Source organism: Ranitomeya variabilis, chromosome 3, assembly GCF_051348905.1.
Source record: "Ranitomeya variabilis isolate aRanVar5 chromosome 3, aRanVar5.hap1, whole genome shotgun sequence".
Classification (NCBI taxonomy): Eukaryota; Metazoa; Chordata; class Amphibia; order Anura; family Dendrobatidae; genus Ranitomeya; species Ranitomeya variabilis.
The window spans coordinates 220765012-220789659 of record NC_135234.1 but is presented as its reverse complement, the minus strand read 5'-3'; the positions used below and the strand labels follow the sequence as shown (position 1 = coordinate 220789659).

Below are 24648 nucleotides of genomic sequence, written 5' to 3'. Positions count from 1 at the left end.
AAAATTCAATTTCTTAATTGTGGCGTTTCGTCTTTTAAGTAATAATTGAGGTTCTGAGGAAACAGCTGTTAATATACGGCAGGGGAGGGAGGTACAAGATTGAATCAGTTCGCTAGTTGATGTTCAGAGCAAGAATGCCCCTTTCAGCAGTCTGTGCCACCAGGATCTGCTGTCTCTTCTTCCGAGCTGCAGTCTCCATGGAGTCTGCACACTGATCTTCAGTAGGTGGAAGCGGCTCCACTGAGGGTTTATCAAAGTGCTCAGTGGCGGCTCAGTACACTCCGCAGTATTCGGATATTGTGGTTTCCCACTCCCCGTTGTTAGGACTGAAGTATGATTTCCCCCTCATCTCCTCTAAGCGTTTACCGAAAAATGCAAAAATAGTCATTTTGCTGACTGACACTTCCTTTCTTTAAAAAATATGTGCCAGATTGTGAAACATGAGTGGATCAGGAAAATAGTTATGAATGATGGCTAAAGGCAGACGTGTAACAACAATCCTGCTTATGAAGAAGGACTGGAACCACTGAGCCGCGTGGAGAACATTTTCCCCTGCTCCTGCCAGGGATGTTGGTTTGGACTTTTTCACAATAACGTTGCTGCAGCTAAAAGGACACTTCAAACTTGGATAATCACACACATGTACAGTGAAGGAAATAAGTATTTGATCTCTTGCTGATTTTGTAAGTTTGCCCACTGACAAAGATGTGAACAGTCTATAATTTTAAGGGTAGGTTAATTAAACATTGAGAGATAGAATATCAAAAATAAAATCCCGAAAATCACATTGTATAAATTATATAAATGTATTTGCATTTTACATTGAGAAATACGTATTTGATCCCTTACCAACCATTAAGAGTTCTGGCTCCTACTGACCAGTTAGATGCTCTTAATCAACTCATTACATACATTAAATACAGCTTACATAGTCACCTTTATAAAAGACTCCTGTCCACAGACTCAATTAATCAGTCAGACTCTAACCTCTACAACATGGGCAAGACCAAAGAGCTGTAAGTGATCAGCCTAAAACTACACGGGGGAACTTGTTAATGATCTCAAGGCATCTGGGACCACAGTCACCAAGAAAACCATTGCTAACACATTACACTGTAAAGGTTTAAAATCCTTCAGTGCCCACAAGGTCCCCCTGCTCAAGAACACGCATGTGCTGGCCCGTCTGAAGTTTGCCAATGAACACCTGGATGATTCTGTGAGTGATTGGGAGAAGGTGCTGTGGTCAGATGAGACAAAAATTAATTGAGCTCTTTGACATTAACTCAGTGCACCGTGTTTGGAGGAAGAGAAATGCTGCCTATGACAAAAAGAACACCATCCCCACTGTCAAGCATGGAGGTGGAAACATTATGTTTTGGGGGCATTTCTCTGCTTAGGGCACAGGACTACTTCACCGCATCAATGGGAGAATGGATGGAGCCATGTACTGTAAAATCCGGAGTGAAAACCTCCTTCCCTCCACCTGGACATTAAAAATGGGTCAAGGCTGAGTCTTCCAGAAAGGCAATGACCCAAAACATTCAGCCATGGAAACAAAGGAGTGGCTCAAAAAGAAGCAAATTAAGATAATGGAGTGGCCTAGCCAGTCCACATACCTTAATCCCATAGAAAACTTATGGAGGGAGTTGAAGCTCCGAGTTGCCAAGCGACGCCTCAAAATCTTAATGATTTAGAGATGATCTGCAAAGAGCAGTGGACCAAAATTCCTCCTGACATGTGCGCAAACCTCATCATCAACTACAAAAGAAATCAGACTGCTGGGCTTGCCAACAAGGGTTTTGCCACGAAATATTAAGCCTTGTTTGCCAGAGGGATCAAATACTTATTTCTCACTGCAAAATGCAAATACATTTATATAATATATACAGTGTGATTTTCTGGAAATCAGCAAGAGATCAAATTCCTTCACTGTATTTCACACTCACTGTTGGTGATCTATCCTGGTGATCATACATAGCGCGATAGAAGTCAGGGTTACACTTATGTTGTAGTCGTGACGTCACTGCTGCACCAACCAAAAAGTCTTTGGAGTCTCAGGGGCATCGAATGGGTTGGTAATACTTTTGTTATGTTCTAACATTTCCTTCCAGTGTCCCCTTTTTTATTAAACAGACAACCATAAAATAGCCTGGATTTTCCCATGGTAAACTTTATGCGGCTAGCTTCATATGGGTAGCCCACCCTTTTATAATAAAGTAGTCCCCCTTGGAAAATAAAAATAACATATTCACCTCCCACACCATTCCAGCAGTGTTGGTGCTGGTTCTGCCAGGGTGTGCGTGGATCGTTGAGACAATTGAGGGTGCAGTAGCCCAGTTGCTCCCATAATCAGCTGCACAACAACGCCATGCAAACCGCAGCACTGACTTCGCTGCAGTGTGGGAGTTGATTAAATGTTGCGATTTTACAATGGGGACAACTTTATTTCAAAGGGTAGTGGACAACCCCTTTAAATTGGACAAATAAGTCAGGTATACGCGCTCCCTGTCACAGCTGTTCACCAGGCCCCCATAGACAAGCATTTTCTCAATAGGGGGAATCGGTGTGTTCGGCCCACAGTCATATAACATGTAACACTACGCTGAGTGTCAGCGCTAAATAGAAGCCCACCCCCTAAATGCTCTTCTGCGTCCCCCCGTGCCAGCTCAGATGCCTGATTTGGCAGCTCTGCGGCTTTTCTGCCTCACAATTCACCATTAAACACGAGGTGTGGTTTCGGAGAGGGATTTTGTGCCTGTTTAGTCTCTCTCACATTCAGAGCTGGCATCCTTTTGAAAAAGTGACAAGTCAAATGTCAAAACACACAGCCAGACCCCCGCTCTTCCCTCCTGAATATTTATCAGCAGCCTCCACTGCCAAGCATAGGAACATCCAAGTCTCTTACCTCTAACAGCTGGAGCACTTTGCTTTGTGAGTGCACAGCTGCTCCATAGAAATGAGCCATCAATACCTTCGGAAGCTCGGAGGCCTATCATCCGCTTATACATATTTATTGTCTCCGCGGGATGCCGCTCGGATAGAAGCACCTTATCCAGTTCAAACACTGATAGGTAAATTTGGAAGGACAAATGGAGCTCACGTTGTGAGACTGAGGGTTTGTGTATGACACTCAGATACTATGCAAATCCTTGGTCATATTTATCCAGGCAAAGTGATTGCTCCGCAGTCATCAATGGAGGAATATGCTATTCTGCATATCCAGATCACTGCACCATCTGAATACGCTTCTAAATGACTTCCTGAAAATGTCTTCAGCTGTCCGCTGTATGTTTGCTAGTTTCCTAGTAACTCCTGTGTCATCATTGGTGAGTCTCTAAGACAGGATATATGGGATAGATTATCCGGAACTCTCCCCACCCACTAGGAGCCCAGGCAGATCACACGTCCAAGCCTGTCCTGGGAGCGCTAAGCCACAGTGTATTCACGCCGGCATCATTAGAGCAGATCTGTCCCATGACAAACACAATTTAGATAAACCCCATTGACTATAATGGGGTCCATTTATTTTCAGTTAGGGTGTCACTCATTGTAATGGAAAGAAAAGTGCAAAATGCTGCGCTGTTTATCGTGGTAAAAATGATAGAACTCCTTATGGAGCCTCCTAATGGAGGTGTGGACCAAGCCTTAGCTGAGACATGAAAGGGTTCGATCAAAGAAGTTTTTGCCAACTAATCTGAGAACAGCATAATGTAGATACAAAGATCCTGGTTCCAGCAATATGTCACTTACTGGGCTGCTTGCTGTAGTTTTGATGCAATCCTAGTTTTATCATCAGGAGATAACAAGAGGACTAATAAACCTGTTGCCTTGTAGTCCTCCATATTCATGAGCTGTGTGTAACCCCTCCCTCCACCACTGATCATCTTTCTGCCTATGCACAGTGTACACAGAAAGCTGCCAATCAGTGATGTGGGCGGGGTTATACAGAGCTCAACATACAGAGCTCAACATTCAGAGAACTACTAGATCTGCTTCAGATAAAACAGTGATTGCATCAAAACTGTACCACGTAGCCCTGTAATTGATACATCCCTGGAATTAGGGTCTCTGCCTCTACACTATGCTACGCTCAAATGGGATAGCAAAAACCTGGTGACAGTTTCCTTTGAAGCAGCAGTTGAAGGACAAGTTTCTAGAATTATTTTTTGGAAAACTGTAGCTGTAGTACTATGTGTAAAAACAGTGATTGCAGGTCCCTGTGCTGCCTGAAATCAGGAGGGAATCACTAAGAGACGTGAAAAGATTTGGCTGCCATGGTCTGAAAGAAGACGACCGACACTGTAAAATAACGTGTCCTTTGTAGTGGGTGGGCTTCCTGATACTGTACCAATGCAATTCAGCGACCTATCCTAATAAAATAGATTTAAGGGGTGTGCATAGGGTGGGAGTACCCCTCTTACATGATCCCATGACTGACAGAAAAAACATTCATATAAACATGCCGGCAATCAGCCAACAAATGAGCCATTTTGTTGGCCGATCAACTCTGTTATGTGGCGTAATATTCATTGCAGCATTTTCCCTTGTGTGAGCAGCATATGTGTTGCCGACAATAATACGGGGACAAACCAGAACTCTCATTTGTCCCTATATAGCTGTCCCCCTCACTACATTATTGTGACGTTATTTCCAAGCACCACACCATTTTTACCACAGTTTTCTTTGTATAATGTGAAAAATATGATTAAAAAGGCACATACAAAATGACACTAAATAAAAATAGCACGAAAATGTCCTAAAAATGCACATTTCATTTTTTATGAATTTTAAAACCAGAAAAGAGGAGCCTGTGCAGGAGGCCTTGCGTGGCTGTGACCGGCAGTGACAGGGATTGTCTCTTCCTTACCCTATGACGGTAGATCTCATTTAGGCCATATTGAACCGTCTTTTGTTCGGCAGATATAAGGTGTCAGGTGTGTAATATCTGCTGATCTGTGGGCAGCGTGTGCATATCAATTCATTTTGTATTAGTGAAAAGCGGGATCATGATTCCATTCAGGGGAAATAAATTTATTACAGCCTGTTATTTCCTGAGGCGATTAAAAATGGCTGCTATTGTGAGCATCCTCCTAATTGAGACCTAGCACAGCACATTTCACAATTCTCAAGAGTTCATTTCCACCGTTAGATAAAAAGGAAACAGATGCTATATTTTCTCCTCCAACATCAAGAGCTGTCTGTGTGTCAGCACAGAGATGTGGGCAGCCAGGGCGGCGGGTGTAGGCAGGAGAGCAGGGCGAGTCTGCACAAAGGCCCTTAATGCAGGGAAATGGAGTGTGACTGGCAGCCCCTTCTATAGGTCCCGTGTTATACAGCCGGGGTTAATCAGAGGGATCAACTCAAACCAGCTTGTAAAACAAACATCCCATGAACACTGGTTTCTCCTGTTACCACAGGGGCTTCGGCTCTATCAGATATTGATCAGGTGTAGCCGTCCATCACTGTCATGATGCCTTAATTCCTTTGTGAGGTGGAAGAGCTTTCAGCTGTTGTACTCCTTGAGACCGCTATTCTTAAGGTACCTTCACACTAAACAACTTTCCAACGAGAACGACAATGATCCGTGACGTTGCAGCGTCCTGGATAGCGATCTCGTTGAGTTTGACACGCAGCAGCGATCTGGATCCCGCTGTTATATCGCTGGTCGGAGCTAGAAGTCTCGAACTTTATTTGGTCGCTAGATCGGCGTGTATCGTCATGTTTGACAGCAAAAGCAACGATGTCAGCAATGTTTTTACATGGAGCGTGAACGATAAGTGAGTCGCCGTTACGTCACTGGATCGCTCCTGCATCGTTCTGGAGCTGCTGTGTTTGATGTCTCTACAGCGACCTAAACAGCGACGCTCCTGCGATCTAGTTTAGGTCGGATCGTTGTCTATATCGCTGGAGCGTCGCTTAGTGTAACGGTACAATACATTTCTAGCAAATTGCTGCATTGTAAGAAATATTGTGTTATCACACACACTTTTCTAGGAAAGCCTACAAAGTTATCTTATACAGATGCTGAGGAACCATTAGTGCTATGGACAAAGTCATTATCATTCGCCATTGTAACTACGTGGATTGTATGACTGGCTTTTAGGTGTCTCTACAAACACCAAGTCTTTAAACCACCAATGGACCGTCACAAAATCATTCCTGAGGATCTGAGGGACATTTCCAGTAGGCCTCTGTATGTAGATAGACTTGTATGTGTGCGCATGATGCGATTATCTGATGCGATGGTCAGCACTGCCCCATAGTATAACTTTTGGATCGAGGGCCATCCAATAAAACTTTGTCGTGTTTTACGTTAGTCCATGTACACTGGGGGCTGCTTGTTTGGTGACCAGCGGGTATTTAAGGGCCTGGTTGCAAAGGCCAACTCGGCTACTGATGCGCATTGAGCGATCTGTAATTGATGGCTCAATGGCATATGCTGCCACAGTTCTCAGCAAAGCAAGTTCTGGTTACACAGATGTGCTGCCGAGAACAATCAGCCTTTTGTGCAGCACAAAAGATCATTTCACCTTACGAACAAGCGTTTTGTCTTTTTAGATGTGTAAGGTTATCATGAAAGGAGCGTTGCTAGGAATACTTGTTCACAATAATCTTGCAATGGACCTTACAGAAGCAATCCCAATAAAAATATTATTGGCTAAACCACAGGATGGTGCCACAGGGACTTACAGAAGTACTCCCATTACAATTCTGATGGGCTAAACCTGTGTGAATTATTGAATGTACATGTATTGTAGTGTAGGTGTAACCCCTAAGTGACAGAGCTAATTTTCTGAAATTAATGACCAGGCCATTTTTTTTTCAAATCAGACCAGTGTCACTTTATGAGGTAATAACTCTGGAACACTTCAAATTATCGCAGTGATTCTGAGACTGTTTTTTCGTGACATATTGTACTTCATATTAAGTAGTAAATTTTGGTCAATATGATTTGCGTATATTTATGGAAATAATGAAAGTTTGACAAAAGAATTGAAAATTTTACAATTTTCAAACTTTAAATTTTGATGTCCTTAAATCAGAGGACTACAGAAAAAACACCCATAAATCAAGGTATAACGGCAAAAAAATGGAGTACTGAATAAGCAACAAAAAAGCAAAAGCAGTATAAATTGCCAATAAAAACAGAATTTATTAAGTCAAATTAAAAATAAACTAATCACAATTTCAGTGTGAACAAGGTTTCTTGAGACACAAGCTCATACGGTCTCATATGAGGGTAAGGACTATTATCCGTAGTTGATTACCAGGATACAATGTTCCCAGTTAAAGTGCAAGTCAGGCAAAAGTACTTGGAAAAGAAATACTTAAATGAGTAGGTCACCTGTTCGTTTGAAGTCTCCACCGCCCCGACGCACGTTTCGCTTCTTCGTCGGGAGGCATTTTCCATTTCATTCACTGACAGTAAACAAATTAATTTGAAGAATGAAATCCACTCTCTTATTTGCATAAAAGCTGGAAAAATTTGTAATTAATTGTAGCATATTTCTCTACCAATTGGTCAGTATTGTTCCTTTTTCGCAGTAGTCATTTTGATAGTCATTGCAGAGCCGCCATGACCTGATAGCCGATTATGCTTTGTATGTAGGCTGAAGCAGTGAGGTCATCGCGATCCCATATGGTCTACAGTTGCAAGGTTAGCAGACATACAGCCTGATAAGTACTGTGATCATCCTGTGGTCGTGGATATATCGATAAGAGGTCCTTAAAGTAAAGTAAGGTTCCCCCCTATACCAACCCCCCAAAAAACCCAGAAGATATGGTCATGCAGGTCTTTGAAATGTAAATCATTTGACACCTTTACATATATATCTGTTGCTGCATTCCTGATAAATTAGCATTTCAATGCATATGCAAATTATGCATTAAGTGTTCAGGGTGTGACAAGCACTTGACAAGCCAGTGCCTCAACAGGTTGTTTCTCTGCCTAGATCTAATGCCTTTAGTTTGATTGATATCTCACTGTCTGATTTCCTTGCCTGGTACCTGACATCAGATAGACAGTGAGCTATCATTCAAGCTAAAGAGACTGGTGCTGGGTAGGGAAACAACCTCAGGAGGCAGAAGCTGCTTAAAGGTACCTTCACACTAAAGGTACCTTCACACTAAGCGACTTTGCAGTGAGAACGACGACGATCCGTGACGTTGCAGCGTCCTGGATAGCGATCTCGTTGTGTTTGACACGCAGCAGCGATCTGGATCCCGCTGTGATATCGCTGGTCGGAGCTAGAAGTCCAGAACTTTATTTCGTCGCTGATCACCCGCTGTCATCACTGGATCGGCGTGTGTGACGCCGATCCAGCGATGTGTTCACTTGTAACCAGGGTAAATACCTGGTTACAAGTAAAAAAAAAAAACAGTACATACTCACATTCTGATGTCTGTCACATCCCCCGGCGTCCACAGGGTTACGCACTGCTGCTCAGAGCTTCCTGCACTGACTGTGTCAGCGCCGGCCGTAAAGCAGAGCACAGCGGTGACGTCATTCAGTGAGTGCAGGAAGCTCTGAGCAGCAGTGCGTAACCCTGTGGACGCCGGGGGACGTGACAGACATCAGAATGTGAGTATGTAATGGTTTTTTTTTTTAACTTTTACAATGGTAACCAGGGTAAATATCGGGTTACTAAGCGCGGCCCTGCACTTAGTAACCCGATGTTTACCCTGGTTACCCGGGTGCTGCAGGGGGACTTCGGCATCGTTGAAGACAGTTTCAACGATGCCGAAGTCGTTCCCCTGATCGTTGGTCGCTGGAGAGAGCTGTCTGTGTGACAGCTCCCCAGTGACCACACAGCGACTTACCAACGATCACGGCCAGGTCGTATTGCTGGTCGTGATCGTTGGTAAGTCGTTTAGTGTAACGGTACCTTAAGTGCTTCGTCACACCCAAAGCACATAACGTCTTATTTGCATATGAAATAAAATGATAACTACTAAGGATTGCAGCGACCAATAGAAGATATGAAGAGGTTGATGAATTTACATTTTAGCGACCTGCATGCCCATATATTTGGTTTGCTATATGGGGGTGTTGATTTTCAGTCTGAGTCAAGGACCATGATGCATGAGCAGCCTAATAGGCATATATGAGGCTGCATATAAGGCTGTATGGGTTCGGGTCAGGAGGCCCACTGCCAGTCCGTAACGTGATTTGTGAATGTGTATAACTGGCCTTATACTGATCCATCTGTATGGTCAGCCATGTAATCTGGGATCTTTCTTGGGTTTAGGTGTGGATACTATCACAGTAAGATAGTCATTATATATTGTATACGATGTATATTCTTACTATAACCTGATATTCTGATGAAGCAGATGTAATAATTTAGACCCCGCACATGACACACAAAATCTAAGGTAAAAAACAAATGTGAGAAAGCAGTGAAATGGTCCAGTAGATAAATTGATAGCAGCATTGAATCTTCTATTCCTATTGTTATCTTCGCCCAACATGTCATTACACATCGTGAAAGAGCGTGTGTTCCCGCTGCTGTGCCATTATAAAATACTTATATGTTATCAGCCGTTCTATGCATTTTACATTGCTTGCTCCATGGTCTGGCTATGAGAAAATAAAATATAAGCTGACCAAGAGATACATTAGCTTGAAGCAATGAGATGGAGCCGCGCCGAGTGTGCAGAGTTTCATTAGCGGGGCACGGTTTGTACCTATCTACTCTTCCGCTCCTTCACCCTGGAGCTTTTTCAATTTACACTTCCCCTGGAGTCAGTAACAGGATTCGGCGCCACCTTCTATCGCTCACTCTCCTATCCGTCAACTGCAGGGTGCTACATACACATCTCTCAGCTGAACCGGGGGAAAAGTCACAGATTCACTCCACCGGCCGTGTATTATTAATGGGTCTTTTCCATGTTTACAATATGTGGACAGGAGAAGTAAGTGTGCGCTCTGTATTTCATCAGTCTCCCAACCTGATACTTTGTGACCTTTTCTTTGGAAATCTTCCGAAATTCCCAATATAACCCAGTCTGGTAAAATTATACTTAATTTTACAATTTGATAAGGCGTTTATGAACTTCACCATGGTCACTCCTCCATAAAATCTTTTCACTAAATAGTAACTTAGTTGTTGCTCCGTAACTGTATGACACCTTGGAGAAAACTACAAAATGTTACATCATATCCCAAAACCATTGGCATTAAAGAGGGACAAATATCTTTAAAAATATATATATATCAGGAAACTACTCAAAAGTAGCAAATCTTGTAATATACTTAATTACCACATTACTTATCAGACTGATCTTGTCCATCCCATTGACTACTTCACTGATCACTCAATATCAATCCTTGTGTAAATTCAATTGTCAGAGGCAGACCAGGTATCAGCTCACTGAAAGATCAGGTTACAATTCCTAGTCAGAGAGGCAGACCAGGTATCAGCTCACTGAAAGATCAGGTTACAATTCCTAGTCAGAGAGGCAGACAAGGTATCAGCTCACTGAGAGATGAGGGTACAATTCCTAGTCAGAGAGGCAGACCAGGTATCAGCTCACTGAGAGATCAGGTTACAATTCCTAGTCAGAGAAGCAGACCAGGTATCAGCTCACTGAGAGATCAGGGTACAATTCCCAGTCAGAGAGGCAGACCAGGTATCAGCTCACTGAGAGATCAGGGTACAATTCCCAGTCAGAGAGGCAGATCAGGTATCAGCTCACTGAGAGATCAGGTTGCAATTGCTAGACATAGAAATCTTTGTAGAGTAGATAGCAAGAGGAGGAAGTATCTGCAAAGAGACTCTCTCTTACAGACAGAGACACACACAGAGATGCTTTTAATGTTGCGTTTAGTAAGTGTTTTAATGTACTCCAATGATGGATTCAGAGCTACACTGCTCAGTATAATGTCTACTTTGAGGTAGTTTTTGAGTGTTTGACAGAGATATTGGGGAGCAGGATCTCCTTGCTGGGTGCAGTGTGTAGCAGAAATTATAGTAACTAATTTCCTTCCTTTCCTTTGAAGCTGACTTCAGAGAAAACTGACAGGCACAGCCAACAGAGTGACGAAGTAAAGTGTATAGAGGACTGATGACATACTTATTGGAAAAAAGCACCATATGATAGGGCCACTCTGAGCTCTTTCATACAGTGTTCTCAGCTTTGTATAAAGGTGTCACCTGTCATTTTAAGGTTGCTTCTACTGATTAAAGCACCGTTCCAGCAGGGTTTTTTAGTGCTGGAATAGCGCTGTAAGCCCCCTGCTCCCACTCGTGCACTCACCCTCCAGCATCTTCATCGTTTTTTGTTGCTGCTGCGGTCCCTTGGTGCCATCTTGTGACAGTCCCTTGGTGCCATCTTGTGTCAGTAGCTTCTGACTGGACGGAAGTCAGAAGATTCCTCACAAGCTCTCAATACAAGTCTACGAGAGTCATAACGAGGCGGCCTGAAGGAGGCTCTCATAGCGATCTACTGAGTAGTGACCTCTGCGCCTCTCCATGACACACTGGAGGTGTCGGGAGGTCACTTTTCACCGCAGACCATGGCAAAAACAGACAAAAAAGATGGAAGGTGAATATCAGAGGGGGCAGGGGACTTACCTTTAAAGCACCACTGCAGTAATAAAATAAAAAGCTGGAGTGGTGCTTTAAGGAGCCTTACTGAGTCTAAAAAATCCCCATTGGCCAGCGTGGAAATTGCAATATGACTAATTTTATTTTTAATTAAGAATGTGATATGAAAATAAACATTCCCTTTTTTTCAAATGCTTGTAACACAATAAACCTTTAAACAGTAGGTCATTTTCTGATGACAGCTTCCCTCTAATATTCTATTCACCTACTGTATTTCCATATGTTGGCATGGCTTTCATAGATCATCTTCTATATTTGGTGGAACGTATTGCCCACCTTTTGAACCCATTTGGTTGATGCAGTGCCCTCCAGACAAAATATGTAGGCTTGTTTTTCCGTAGGCAGAAGTAAAGCATTACAGCCCATTAAATATTTACCACTACAGTAATAAAGAGAGCTGTAGAGGAACTTTCCCTCTAAGACTCATCTTCCAGGGCCACACACTAAATGCCATGAGGCTTTCAGACTAATATTTCCTTCATCACCTAATCATGCCTAAATATAATGATTTTAAATCAGTTGGATATTTGTGATTTTTTTTTTTTTTTTAATAGGAAGCGATGCAGGTGTCTTGAAATGTGCTTGTTCCACTCTGCACGACATATAAAGTGATTTATTGACATTTCCAGTACAAAAATATTCTGGTTTAGCATCAAAATGTCATATTTCAGCAGTAATTGTATTTAGAGAGCATGACAGTGTTGATAAAATGTCGAAGATGGAATTGTCCCTGGAAAAAGAATTGCATTCCTCTTTCTTCCAATGTTTGGAGCATGTGCGGCCTGAGACACTACCACATACGAAAATAAAGCAAATTTTAATTATCCCAAAATAGTGTGAACAGTCGTGGCTATGTAGATGACGTTAAAAAAATGTGACCATTAGGCTACTTTCACACTAGCGTTAACTGCAATCCGCCACAATGCGTAGTTTTGCCGAAAAAAACGCATCCTGCAAAGTGCTTGCAGGATGCGTTTTTTCCCCATAGACTAACATTAAGCGACGTATTGCGACGGATTGACACACGTCGCAACCGTCGTGCGACGGTTGCGCCGTGTTGTGGCGGACCGTCGGGACCAAAAAACGCTACATGTAACGTTTTTTGCTCACGACGGTCCGCTTTTTCCGACCGCGCATGTGCGGCCGGAACTCCGCCCCCACCTCCCCGCACTTCCCCGCACCTCACAATGGGGCAGCGGATGCGCTGGAAAAATGCATCCGCTGCCCCCGTTGTGCGGCGGAGACAACGCTAGCGTCGGGAACCTCGGCCCGACGCTAGTGTGAAAGTAGCCTTAAAGGGTAGCTCATCAATGGTCTTGGCTAGGGGGTTCATAATACGGACATAATTTTAATAAGCACATTTATGGTAACTAGAAAATTGGCTCCATCTCCAACCAGTGGAAATCCAATTGCAAATTTGTTGGAAAATGTTACAACGCTGCTTAAAAATGTTCATTGTCAAGACTGTTTTCCAAACATTTGTTGAGAATTTCTGTAAGATGTCATTTTATTTTAATCAAAATTGTTTCTGCTAAGGAACAAAATAGATGAACAGATGAACTGCAGGCATTGGGTTTAGTGTAAATTGTCACTAGGTGTCCAGGCACTGTGCTCGTTGTTAGGTATCAGAGGTGCTTCTGTATTTTTCAGCCTTTGCTATGCATTTTTCTAGATTAGTATAGCGTTGGGGTGTGGAGAGGGGCTCAGTATCGCTATGACTGGTGGACTTGTCTATATGGACAGGTTTTCTTGTACAGTGGGGATAAATTGAGTAAATAACTTCGGGTGCTCAGTCTTTGGAGACAAGACAAAAGATCGTCTTGAAGAAACCGCGAGATCAGATCATGTAATAAAAAATAAAGACAAACAGAGTGCTGCTTTAAAGGCCCCTGTTTTATAAATGACTGTCATCTCCAGCAGCGAGAGATTTGCATTGGGTCCATTTTTCACACCTAAGAAGTTTGGTGCTTCTTATCTATCTTTTTTTCCCTTCTGGCCTTGCACTCAGAAATATAAAGATTAGATGCTTTAAAGAGATTCATTCTTCACGCCCTTGGTCAAGATGCATAATTGAATTTGTGAGCCAAAAGCATTGGCAGGTTCGCTGGTGCCTGTTATGGATCAGTCCATTCTGCGAACCGAGGACAGTGGCATGGTTAATAGGCTATAGTAAGCCTTACAAATAATGCCTGATGGGCTGCTTTTTAGTATGCTGATAAAAGTCGTAAAGTTTTTAGCTGATTCTTGAGAACATAGATGAATGGACAATACAGAACACATTTATGTAGGGAAGCTGTAATACCAAACATGCCAGCTGATTGTCAGCAGCATGGCGTACAGCGGGTGAAGCTTAGTTGATTAATATTAGTTTGTGCTAAAAAAATAGTATTACTTGTAATATATTCTTTTACATTATCTTATCTTTTTTTATTCTTAAGAGTCCAGTGGGTGGTCCTTATCAGTTTTTTTATCGTTATTTCCCTGCACACTTATACGGGGAAAACCGTCAATCAATGATAAGGACCACCCCCTTGACTCCTAAGAATTGAAAGAGTAGGGATTTAAAATATATATTTTCCAAGTTATACTATTTTTGGTTACTACAGAATAATATATCAATCTGCTCTTCTCCTCTCGCTCCTTGACATGCTGCCCGCAATTAGGACACCGTGATCAACGTGATCGGTTTCATTTCAGGTACCACTGCATGTTGGTATCGGGTGTCATGGGCACTCATTATCTAGCACTGACTCGGCAGCTCTGCTGGCTTCGGATTAGACCTGTGGAGTTCCTGTGGTTACATGGGTTTCCGCGAGATACGCCAATTCCCTTCTAAACTCCAAAAACATGTTTGTAGATTAATTGGCTTCCCATAGAATTGGCTCTAGCAATTGAATGTGAGTAATTCCAATGTGTGTACGGCGCTGCTGAATCTTTCCATAATGGGGTTAGTATTATAAAGGCAATAAATATTGTTTAACAGCATAATCTGTGAAAATGATGTAAGCGCATTGCAACTTTCTATTAAAATAAAAAAGCCCTTACTTTTATAGCAGCTTCAATATTTCAACTATATGGCCATACCTATGAAATTCCTGGTAAGTTCAGTGTGAAAGTTTTACATTATCTTAATTGTTTTCCTCTCTGAGAACAGTAGTCCTATACCTTATTGGCGTAATAGCAGCGCTCTTGTTTATGACCCCTGTGACACTAACCTGTCTTGTAGCGCTGTGTATTCAATCATGGATACAATGGAATTGCTGTAACGCATGGTTACTCACTCTTTAGCCAACTGTAGATTTTTATTCTTGTCTGTCTTTATTACCTATGATAGGTAGGCTTTTTGTGGCCTGATGTCTGCCCTTAGGCTGGGGTCAGACCTAACGTATAAAAATACGGTCCGAGATACGCAGAAAAGTTCTTGAACAGTGATCCGTATTCAATGCCAGGATGCAATTTTTTCTCCAAAAAGTATCCTTGTGTCATCCGTATGGCGAGATTTTCTCGCCGGCTTGCAAAATCGACATAGAATGGATCCATGGGCTCAAATATTCGTAAAAACATATATACAGTCTGGCTATACATAGGCTGCCATAGTTTTTGCCAGTGCGAGTCCTGTTTACACATGTGCTGCTAAGAACGATGATCTTTTGTGAACAGCAAAGATCATTTCCCCCGATGAACAAGGGTTTTGCTCGTTCATCGGGTGAGTGGTGGTCTGCTTACACAGAAAGGTTATAATAAAGTGAGGGTTCCTAGAAACACTCGTTCCCGATAATCTTCCAGTTTAAATACACTTTAAGCCAATCGACTGTTGCTCTTTCACTCACCAACCTCCCCCTGACATACAGCTGCAATTTCTCCTTTGTTTCTACTTGTATCTGCATAATAGCACATTTACACAAGTCAATAATCAGGGAATGAGTTTTCTTAAGAATGCTCATCCCCATTTATCAGTCCATGTAAAGACTCCAGTGAACATGCAAAATTCTCTTTTCTAGGGTGATCTGATCATTTATGTTGGATTAAAAACTGTTACTGGCAGTACATGATCCTGTGTAAACAGGGAGTGTGGTGCCGATGACACGGTACTGTATGGGGACAGAACAATCTTAATCTGTTCTTGTTGGTTTTTGTAGTCCGGTGTAAACAGGTCGGTAAATGAGCTTTGACTGCCATGTATTAAGTTGATTGGCAATTGTTAAGTGACAGAGACAGGCCTGTCTAAGTGGGTCATTTCACCTATGCCATAAAAGTATGTTTTTCATTGAGCTGCTAAAATCAGTCAATTATTTTATTTTCATCTATGTTTATGGAACTTGCTAGTTACTCCCAATACTGCAGTTTCTTTGGTTGGTTCAACCATAATTCCCAAGCAGCACGCTCGCTGTCTTACAGTCAGATTTGACACAGAACTTTCCTTTATTCCCCAATATCCAATCGCTGACTTGCTCATGTTACCTGCATCTTAAAAACATCTCAAGAATCTGACCTTTTCTCACCTTTGAAGCTGTATAAACGTATTGTCGCTCTCATTCATTCTCATCTGGACTACAGTAACTGTCTACTGATTGGTCTCCCTATTACAAAGCTTTCTCCTCTTCATTGCATCCTGAATGCGGCAGCGAAGGTCTCATTTCTGTCCAGCTGCTACACTGATGCCTCTACCTTGTGCCAGTCATTGCACTGGTTGCCCATATGCTACAGAGTACAACATAAACTTATCTCTCTCACCCAAAATCTCTCCAGAGTTCTGCATCACCCTACAACTCCTCCCTCAGCTCTGTCTATCACCCCTCCCATGCTCTCCATTCTGCAACTGATCTGAGACTATCATCCTCCATAATCCAAACATCCCACCTCCATCTCCAAGACTTCTCTTGTGCTGCTCAAGTTTTCTTTAAGCAAGCCTATCACCTCACTTGACTAATCCAATGCTTTCCGCTTTCTAATTTTTTCTAAAAAAAAATCAAAATAAAATTATTATAATTATTATATTCTATGCCCAAGAATAGGTCACTGTCTCAAACGGATCCATCGCTTAGTAGCTAATGCAACATTTTTCTCCACATTCTTTTAAATCGGGAAAGTAATGTCACTGACAATGGAAAAGGTAGCAAAGAACTGATTTGTGGTAGAAAATGTGTTCAATTTAAGTGGCTGATGATTTACTTTGATTTTTAATAATTTATTTATCAACTTGGTGTTAAAACCTCAAAGGAGCACAGTATTGGGAAGTTTAAGTAAATTTCAGATTCTTCTGTAACAACCTTACTATTTGCTGCACTTCAGTGTACCGTATTTGTTTTTTGTTTTACATAATCAGAACTGTTTTCTTTGATGATTTATTCATCACCAGCAAAGAGAAGAAAATATTTTAGACGTTACTATTTTTTAATACAGAAACCACTAATGTAAACTCCCTAGGCCATTCGAAAGGTAGAATTATAAAATTCTATATATATATCTCTTTGACATCAAACAGGCTGGTGCGTGTTTTTACTGAATTAAGTATAGAATTTTTTTTTTATTGAATTTGGTTACTACAATGTGGCTTTCCCAGGAGACGATGGTAACCTGTTCACACCTGAACATTTCAGTGCTGCGTACTGAAGACAAGTTCATTAGTGTCAGTGCTTCTTGCATTTTTTGGCACAAGTACGGTAACTTTCGTAACATGTCTTAGAGGCCTGCATTCATTTAGTATGTCTCTATGAAGCCTTGTTCTATTTTAGTAGGATTTTACATCCCAACCTTTGAAGTGAATATACTGTATAATGCAGCAATGGGTAAGTTTGGTCATAGTGTAAATGGTGGGTTTGAGCATAAAAGTCCATCTGTGAGCTTGAATGTATAGTACCCACTGTGACTGCTAAGCCTTGCTATGAGCATATAATACTTACAGAGCTGGGAAGTAAGGTGGTAGTGTATCTAATGTTGTGGACCTCATTATGATCATACTGTGAACGATGAACTTCACCATGAACCTAGAGTACTCACAGAGAATGATAAAACACATTATAGGGATGTAGTATTACCTGCTGACAATGATAAACCCCATGGAAGGGAAAGAGACTTACCTTTTTAACCTTATAGCACCAATAAAAATATATCTGTGGTGACAAACGAACAGAGATTTCATAGTAAAGGAATAGAAAATCCACTGGTCTATATTTAGGGACTATGTACATTTGTAGGCCAAGTGCTATATCTAGAAACCAGGAAGAATGTTTCTGGAAATTATTAGCCACGATTCATCAAAGCATTCCGCCTTGAATTTTCAAAGTTGCTCCAAAATTTTTGCGACTTTTGGCGTTTTCACGCCAGTTTCTCCCAGCTCTGCCAAAATGGCTGGAGCTGGGCCAAAGCAGGGGCATGACCCCACAGCTTGTCCAATTCGGGACTTACTCTAGCTCTTGACTGGAGTAAGATTTGTTGTGTGATGCATGGAGGCACATGCCACTTATCCAATGCGCCTCTTAATGAATCAGGAGCATCTGACTCCAACATGCCCTCTCATCAAGACTGGTGAGAAATTGTCAGACTCGATTCCAAGTCTATATATGTTCGTATATGGATGGATTGAGGCTGATTTTCCAGAGTGAGACAGTTTGATCTTCCTGAGATGGTGGAGGTGGTATAGAAGGTTAAAGACTCCTTTAGTGGTTCCTGATATCCTCTAGAAGGCATAGGTCCCGACTCCCGATTCATCAAGGCTGGTGTTCTTCAGGCTGGTCTTGATGAGGGGGTGTACTGGAGTCAGACAATCTTGATTCATTAAGAGGCACACACTTCGTACTATATTAGAATAATTTGAAAAGTGGTGTGCAGGGGCTGGAGTGAGATTTGTGGCATAAGGAACTCCGTCACTTGTCCCTCCCCAGCTCTGCCCACTTGGTCGGAGCTGGGCAAAAATGGCACCAGATAACCAAAATTTTAGCGCAGCCTTGCTTTCCTTCAAAATGCTGGGACTTTTCAAAGCTTTTTAGGCCAGAATTGTACCCATAAGGCATAAGATAGCTACATCAGAGGAAGTATTATGGGAAGATATTTAATGGTTTCATTTCATGTGGCAGAGACCATAAATAAACCTCTATGGCAGTCATTGTTCTGGTGAGTGATAAAACAATCAACTGTCAGAGGGTTTTCCCGGACCCGATCATAGCTACAACAGATGTTTCTGCTTTCACAGCACACACCAGTGTCCAAAATTCTCTCCACAGTAATCCCCAGGAGGCTGATATTAACCTAAATGCGCTAACACTGTGCTCTGTGTCTGTCATAGAGAAGGAGTGAAAGCCGGCGATTGTTGGGGCTGAGTGACACAGTAACCAGTGAGACCTTCCCAGAGGGAATTGTCCTGCAATAGCAGAGGCAGGACGATACGTGAAGACTTCCGCAATCCTATATCCAGCAAACACTAGAGTTATTCTAAAGGCAAGGGTCACATTGTGCATTGTGAATGACACATGCCGTCCTTGCAGATATAGAATAATCATGTCCATCCCCAGCAGCACAATACTAAGCCATTTCTAGCAGTAGGTAAGAGGCTATGAATGGATTCGTCTGCAGCAGCCAGTCAGGACTCTACGCATTTACACGATTGTAGTATAGGTCATATTAATTCTGTGCTTTGTTTCATCGCATTCCCCTCAGCCTGACTTGTCCAAGTCTTCCTCCGACATGCACTTCCATTACTTTTTAAATACCACTCCATCTCTAAATTCAGCTTATTTAATTTTTTATTCAGCCTTGAAATGGAACATTTTGCTTGACCTGGTTCTCAGTGCCGTGTTCCAGACTTTGCCACGGGCATCTCATTCGCCCCCTGCTTTTGATATCCTGTGTGATTAAAATGTGATTGCGTTTTTCTGATTTCATACGGTATACATTATGTGCATTTTTTTCTCTTGCTTAATGTTGTCAGGCTTAGAGAAGCGGTGTAATGCCAAGGGTATGTCATTTCGGCCACAGCGCCGTAATTGGCAAAGCCTGTTTGACAATCATAATTTTTCCCAGACAAAAACATAATTAAACGACTGATCTGAATTTATATACTTAACTCATTGAACAGCAAAGTCATTGCAGCTATCATGAGCATTGTGCGGTAAACCCAAACGGGCGTTTGATGTCTATAAACTTGGATTTTGATAGGATTGCTGATTTATATCATGGTTAAGCTGAACGCATGTATAGACCTGGAGCAGCTACCTATGCTGGTTATTATCCTGTTGGTAGTGATCAAAAGCTCCTGATAGGGCAAAGCATAGGATTATGACTTGTTAAAAAATAACACAACATTTACATTACTCCAATGCATCCTAATTTAATAATGAAGCAACTTTTTTGAAGTTTTATTAGAGGGAACTTTCAATTTAATTTATGCTGCCCAAATCACAGACAACATAAATCAGAGCCGGGCTACATCGTTGCAGCCAGGGATATTTTTCTCTGACCAAAGGGGAGACATGTCAGTCACCTACAGCAGCGCTGGGAAGGGCCGGCCAAACTGGTCTCCTCTCTTGCTATGGTCCCTGGCCACCGCATCAAACTAAATCTTCTCTATCTTTGCAATCGTGCACCTAGGCTCAAATTCATGCTTTCCACGGTTTGGGTAGAATGAATCAAATGACAGGATCCCTTTAAAAATCATCCTCCATTAAGGCACCAATTCATCAAGATTGGCGGTTTTCCCCATGAACTTAATGAGAGGGGTGTGCTGGAGTCAGATGCTCCTGATCCATCAAACGGTGCGTGTTTCTAAATTGAATCTTTAAAAGATTCACCAGAATTATGGTGCAAAAGCTTTGATGTATCTGGCAGCTCTTCTGCTTTCCCATACAGTAGGTTTCCATGGTAACAGACCACAAACAAACCCAGTGTAGTCTGATACTGCACTCATACTCATACACATTGCCCATCTGTAAGCATGGAGTGGGAGACAAGTCACATTAGTGTATCTACTACAGTCCTAAACATTAAATTGTTTCTATGGCAGCCATTACCTCTCTGTGACGTCTGTAGCTTCTGATTTTAGTGGGGGAGTCGCTATCTTTCATGGTGACAATGTATTACTATGTATTGCCATACTTTGCAGAGGATGACTCTTTTGTCTCCGCATGGATCAGTTGCTTGTTTGCGGAGCTGCAGGACGGGTGATCTTTACATTCGGCTTTGTCTTTACTCACTGTTTAAATGCTATCAGTGCAGAACATTAAAAGCATTAACACGATACTATAGAGCCATAAATCCAGGCGTTCCGGAGAAGACACTTTATGATCCCTTTCCGTGCTGTCATTAACAAGCATTGTGTCTGCCGAGACAAGTGCCCTGTTGCCATAAAAAGAAAGAAGCCGATGTCGATGTACCCAAACATATCCTCTTGTCCGTAATTTAGCAATCAGAGCGAGGAAGGGCGCCTCTGTAATGAGAACTTAATTAGCAGGAGAAAAAGCACACAAGGGCATTTTGTTTCCTTAAACTTCTCTTCTCAAGGGTGCTTGGGAAATACACTGTTACTGCACCCGGGCTACTGGCGAGGAGGCCAGGCTCCAAGTATGCCTAAAACACAGTCTATCAATTACAATATGTATGGACTCTACGAGGAGGAGAATAAATCCACAGTACAAGCGCCTACTCAGGAGATGCCGCACCAGCAGCTGTTTGTTGGTGTATGTGTGGGATCAGGCGAACATGTGATCTTGTTTCCCAGAAACGGGGGCCGCTCTTGTGGTACTGTAGCTCCGTCCTATTCACTTCAATGTGAATGAGCTGCAATACCAGAGACAGCCCAAGGACCAAAGGGACCCTGTTTATGACAAAGGACAGTCCTTTCTTTCTACTCTTCTGCAGCCAATTGACCAACACCATTTTTAATGTTTTTACATTTTTGTAATAAGCATTCTTTGTGACATGACCATTAACTTTTTGGGCTCGCTCAGACAGCTGTATTTTTGGTCCAAGTGCAAGCCGAAAAAACATCGGCTTGTACTTGGACCAGTGTTATTTTATGGGATCGTGAACATGTCCAATTTTTTCCCCGGACCAAGTCAGTCCGAAACAAAATCCCAGAGTTCACAATTTGCATCCCATATTCGGATTACACTCGGCCATGCAAGTCAGTGGGTCCGTGGGTAAAAACGTACCGCACTTGGATGACATCTGACAGAATGAGAAGGTGGGGACATTTTTTTTCATAATTTTTCGTCATCCAAGATATTCAAAATACTCTCTGATCAGAGTTAGATCAGAGTGTGATTAGCATAATTGGCCCTGCTAATCAGAAGACAGAATCACCAGCCCTCCATCAGTATTAGTTCTGTTTCATGCTTTCGAAGTTTGCAGACCACAATTTGTAGACCGTCCGCTGGTCTCCTGACCCAAACTCTATGGTCTCATATATGTCTATAAGGCGGTGATTTCTGGTCAGGAGACCCGCGGCCGGTCCAGAACTTGTGGACTGTAGACTAGCCATAGTGTGAATCCAGCCTTAGTGAGCAGGACACAAAGGTTGTGATGATAGCGGTGAAATATCTAATTTATAAGTCACCTAATTCACTAATCTTATTATAGGGTTAATATGAAATAACTATTATTACATGCTGCTTTGAATCATACCCCTCTGTTTTGTACCTCTGCATTACAGTAATATTATTTCCATAATATTATGGAACATGTAAAATGAAGCCAAGATGATTTTTGCCATTGTAAGTCACTACAACTGGGACCTGTGGGGGTTCGATGGTAAGGAACCAGGCGAGCGGATGCCTTGTCTGTCCCAGCCATGAGAAGAGTGGCCAAGTCCTGCAGGCACTAACTGTCCTCAGGCATAGAATGGGCACAGGTGGGGCCCCCTAGGTGGGATTTGTCCAGGATAAATGACAGTGTCACTGAAAAGTGTGTGTGTGTTATTAATGAGTCCCCAGTGAGTCGATGCTTAAGACTCTGGCTTAATAACCGTTGCACAACTGTGTAGGTGTTTGCAGAATGCTTAATTACTTCAGCTTACACTTCCAAATTATTCCCCGTGCTATATTTGGCATGGGGGGCTGAGCTGAGCACCAGGTTACAATTATTTGCTATAATTAATTTGCTAAGTGGATTGGCTGGTGTTCAGGGAGGGGATGGTGGGCAGGGAGGCTAATCATTACATGCCAGCACCGTATACCTCCACTACATCTTATCCTGTGGGATTCTGCATCATGCACTGCTATGAATATGGATTTGCAGAAGGTTTTAGCTTTCTGAGCGGAGTTTCACATTTTATCCCAACCAACAGAAAATGTATTTAGTGGCATAAAGTAGCGCATTTGGTCTTTGGACCATGGCCTGACGTAGTCCTAGAAGTCAATGAGAATGCCTTGGAGGTACTAGCTGCTGAGACATGTAATATTCAGGGTATATTCACATGTGGCTGACTTGTGTTGATACATTGATGAATATCTGTGGCCGGAATGGGGTTGTTTTGGCTGCAAGTACACGGATTCCTGCAAGCCCCTTCCACATATCCGCATGGACATTTCTGCAACCAAACTGTCACCTGACAATCCATCCTTATGGCTTTCCTAGGACTAGACATCCCACCCAAAGAAAACCATATTATTCTGGAAATATAAATCATTGAGTTATGTAACATTTCATAAAAGATGATAGATTACAACTGCTAATAGCAGCCGTCATATTGCACATAGATGTTGTCACCCTGCCTGCAACATAATGGCACTTCATATATTTGCATTTTTGTGCTGAGCTGTGATGCCCATACGCATTAAATTATTGTCAGCCGGACCCAATAATTTCATCAGGGTGAGCAGTTAATTTATTTTATGAGTCCCAATGTTTTTTTTCCCCTGGGAGAACCCTCTTCACCCTCTTTTGAGAACACATGCCCACTCTACAGCCCATCATGTATGTATTTCAGGGAACTGGGAGAAATAGCTTTTGGCAAAACAGGCATTTGACTGACAGTTATCTCTGGGGTATGTTACTTTTTCTTTATACCCTTTTTCTCCACAGTGCTGCACACACAGTAGCTTAAAGCGTGTTGGTTTTTCATGTCACTTTTTTTAGAACAAGCTGTCTATGTATACATAAGGAATAACACTATTTCTGGCCATTATATGACTTCTAGCCTCCATTTTCTACCTGTTTTCTTCTCTGCGTGCTCTTATGTTCAGTTGTCTCTGAGCTAGTGGGTGGAGACTACTTGCTATGATGTCTACTATACAGAGAATACTCAGACATGAGGGATTCCCTCTCTCCTGTCCTTGTGTAGCACATCACGATAGACATTATACAGTAGTACCGAGCAGTGTAGCTGAAAATCCAGCTCACAATAATAGTAGACTAGCTGCAGAGGTCTGTGTATGTGCCTCTCTCTTTCACGCACCCTACCACCCCATTCTCCATACTCCTTCCATAGACTTCAACAGACAGCTGTAAACTGGAACCTGAGTCAGCCAAGAATCCATCTTATTTTGACAGACATACTGTGTATAAGCTGTTTTTTTTAAAGTGAATGAACAATTTATGATTATGAGGCAGGGGTGTAGGTGAAGAAGTGGCTTATAAGTGGAGACAGAAGCATAATTTTCTGATGTTACGAAGTTACTTAAATTTGCATTGACATTGGTGCAAAACTGTTATCTGCGCCCTTCAGCTAATCGCCAAAGAATCATGCCACATACAGTATCTTCTTTAGTTTATCCAACTTTCCCAGCCAAGAGCGACATCTTCGTGGAGTCTGTATGCGCTTTCTGTGGTTGCATGGATACAAATAGGTTAATTAGTTCTTGCGAAAATGGCCCTGATGTGTGTAAGCGAGAGATTATATTAGAGATGGCGAGAAATGACACTGTGGGCCCCATGGGGGTCAAGACCTGCTATGAATGGTGGCAATCTCTGTACAATGCTGTGGAATATATTAGAGCTATAGAAGCAACAGGAATGAAATGATAAAAAAACGACAATTTCTTTACATTCTAAATTAATTTACGGTAAGTTTGTAAGTATAGCAGTTAGCTCTATCTTACATGATGGC

General features: G+C 42.2%; 1 protein-coding gene across 2 annotated transcripts in view; it reads left to right on the top strand.

Moving 5' to 3' along the window:
* The window catches only part of PLXNA2 (plexin A2), a 343686-nt gene that overhangs the window by 215148 nt on the left and 103890 nt on the right, over positions 1-24648 (top strand). The window lies entirely within an intron of this gene.